Here is a 2,500-nt window from a genome sequence, read left to right as displayed (position 1 = left end):
TATCGTTATCATTAACATTTTATTAGTATCTTTATTATCATTTTCTGCTTTTTATTATTACCATATCATGAACGTTATCATTATCCTCATTCTTATTATGAACATCATCATCATTGATATTATTATTATCATTATAATCATCACCAGTATCATTATTTTTATCATTATCATTCATAATAGTATCATTATTGTTTTTGTTATTATTATCATTGTTATTATTTTTACTATCATTCTTATCATTATGATAATAATCATTATTATAATTATTTCTATCATTATTATTGCTATTGCTATGATTACTATGATTATTGTTATTACTGTTATTATCATTATTATTCTAATTATTGTTACTACTGTTATCATCATTAACATTATCGTTATCATCATTATTATGGCTACTATCATAATCATCATTATCAATATTACTTTATCATTTAATATAATACCACCATAATTTTAAATACCAGGAACTCATTTCCTAATACCCTAAATACCCCAAATACCCAGGCTTTTACATACCCACTTTGTGTTCATTTAATTATTTTTTACTTTTTGGGATTTTTAATAATTATCGAAATTGTTTAATCTAATTTTGGGGTTAACTAAGTCTTTATAGTTTTTATATTCACTTATGGGTTTAGATTCTTTATGTTCTTAGAATTTATATTATGGATGGGATTCGAACCCTTGTTATGAAGTTTGCTAATATCTCTTAATCTCTATATGTATTATCGTTATCTGAACTAATATATAGTGTATCTTATCATCTTAAGTGTGTCATCATTAATTCATGATACGTGACAGTTTTTTCTCCTTGATTCTCCAAAAAAAAGAGAAAAAATCATGAAAAAAGCATCAACACTATAGGTTTCGAATCTATTCTACCATGCAGTATTTAATGCATATCAAATTTCCACAAATATTAAATCGATTCCTATAATGATTCTCAATTTAAGGAACATACTTCAATCTTAAAAAAAGGAGAGAAAAAGAAAACATTGAAAAATGATTATTCAAAACTTTGACAAAATCTTTGGCGGGGAAACGAGCCTAAAACTAATACGTTTCTCGCTCGCCCACGTGTCGTTCGCCTCTCCCGAGACTCAGACACTCTCTCCTCTATTTCTCGAGCTTCGTTGCTTCAGGGAACAATTTACTTCGTTTTCCTCAGTGATGCGGGATATAACTCGTCATTTTTCGACTAAATTCGACCTAAACATTGCATCCTCAGCGGGATTCGAACCCGCGGCCTCTGGATTAGAAGTCCAGCGCGCTATCCACTGCGCCATGAGGACTGATGAGGGAGGGTAACGGACCTAATTATTTTATTATTATTTAAACATAGATTTTGTGTGTGATTGTGTGTGTGTTTGTGTGTGTGATGTCGTGTATGTTCATTTTCCTTTAATTTTGATGCGCTTTGGTATGTACGAATCGTAAAGGGGAATACGGGCTTATTTGTTTTGACTTATTTTTTGCAATTTCTTTTCTTCTTTTCTTAAGCACATTTATTTGCTTTTGTGGACGTATATGTTTGCTTTCGCTCTATTTTATAAAGAAATTAGTTAATAGTTTACTAATATTTTCATAAAGATCGATGAGAAGGGATACGTACATATCGATTTATATATTGATTCCTTTGGCAACCTGTTAACCTATTTATGTGTTTGATTATTTATTCACGTATTTGTTTTTTGTTTGTTTACAGGATTATTTGTTTTTACTTAATTTATTTGCATTTCCTTTGTTTTTTCTTATGGACATATTGCGCCACGTGGACTCATGGAGGGGGATACGGGCTTATTTTTTTATTTTTTTATTTTTATTTTTACTTATTTTTTTGTATTTTCTTTCTTTTCTTTTTCTTCTTGTTGACGTAGTTTTATGTGTTTTCGTTCCATCTAATAAGAGATTTATTGATTGTTTACTAATCTATTCGGAAAGAGTGAATTATTATTAATATTATTTTCATTATTATCATTTTCATTATCATTATTATTATAATTATATTTATTATTATTATTATTACTATTATTATTATTATTATTGTTATTATTATCATCGTCATTATCATAATCCTCATCCTCATCAATAACAACAACAATGATAACAATAATAATGATTTAAATGATAATAATAATAATAACAATGGTGATAATAATGATAAAAGCAGCAACAACAATAACAATAACAATAGTAATAATAACAACATAAATATTAATAATGATAATAACAATAACATTAACAGTAACCATAATAATAATGATAATAATAATAATAAGAACGATAATGATAACAATGATAATAGTAATAAGACGAATGATAACAATAACAAGAATAATAATTATAATGATATTCATCATATTGATAATAATTATGATAATGATAATAATAATAATGATAACAATTATGATTATAATAATAATGATAATGATAATAATAATGATTATAATAACAATAATAATGATAATAATAACAACAATAAGGATAATGATAACAA

The 2,500-nt window shown here is 26.0% G+C and overlaps 1 protein-coding gene and 1 non-coding gene across 2 annotated transcripts in view; one reads left to right on the top strand and one right to left on the bottom strand.

The window, feature by feature from the left end:
- LOC138859375 (uncharacterized) overlaps nt 1-2,500 on the top strand; it is a 14,808-nt gene that overhangs the window by 3,794 nt on the left and 8,514 nt on the right. The window lies entirely within an intron of this gene.
- On the bottom strand, nt 1,223-1,295 carry TRNAR-UCU (transfer RNA arginine (anticodon UCU)). The gene has a single exon. It is a non-coding gene; the product is annotated as a tRNA-Arg (tRNA).

The sequence above is a fragment of the Penaeus vannamei genome, chromosome 35 (assembly GCF_042767895.1).
Source record: "Penaeus vannamei isolate JL-2024 chromosome 35, ASM4276789v1, whole genome shotgun sequence".
Classification (NCBI taxonomy): Eukaryota; Metazoa; Arthropoda; class Malacostraca; order Decapoda; family Penaeidae; genus Penaeus; species Penaeus vannamei.
This window is presented reverse-complemented; position numbering and strand designations above follow the sequence as displayed.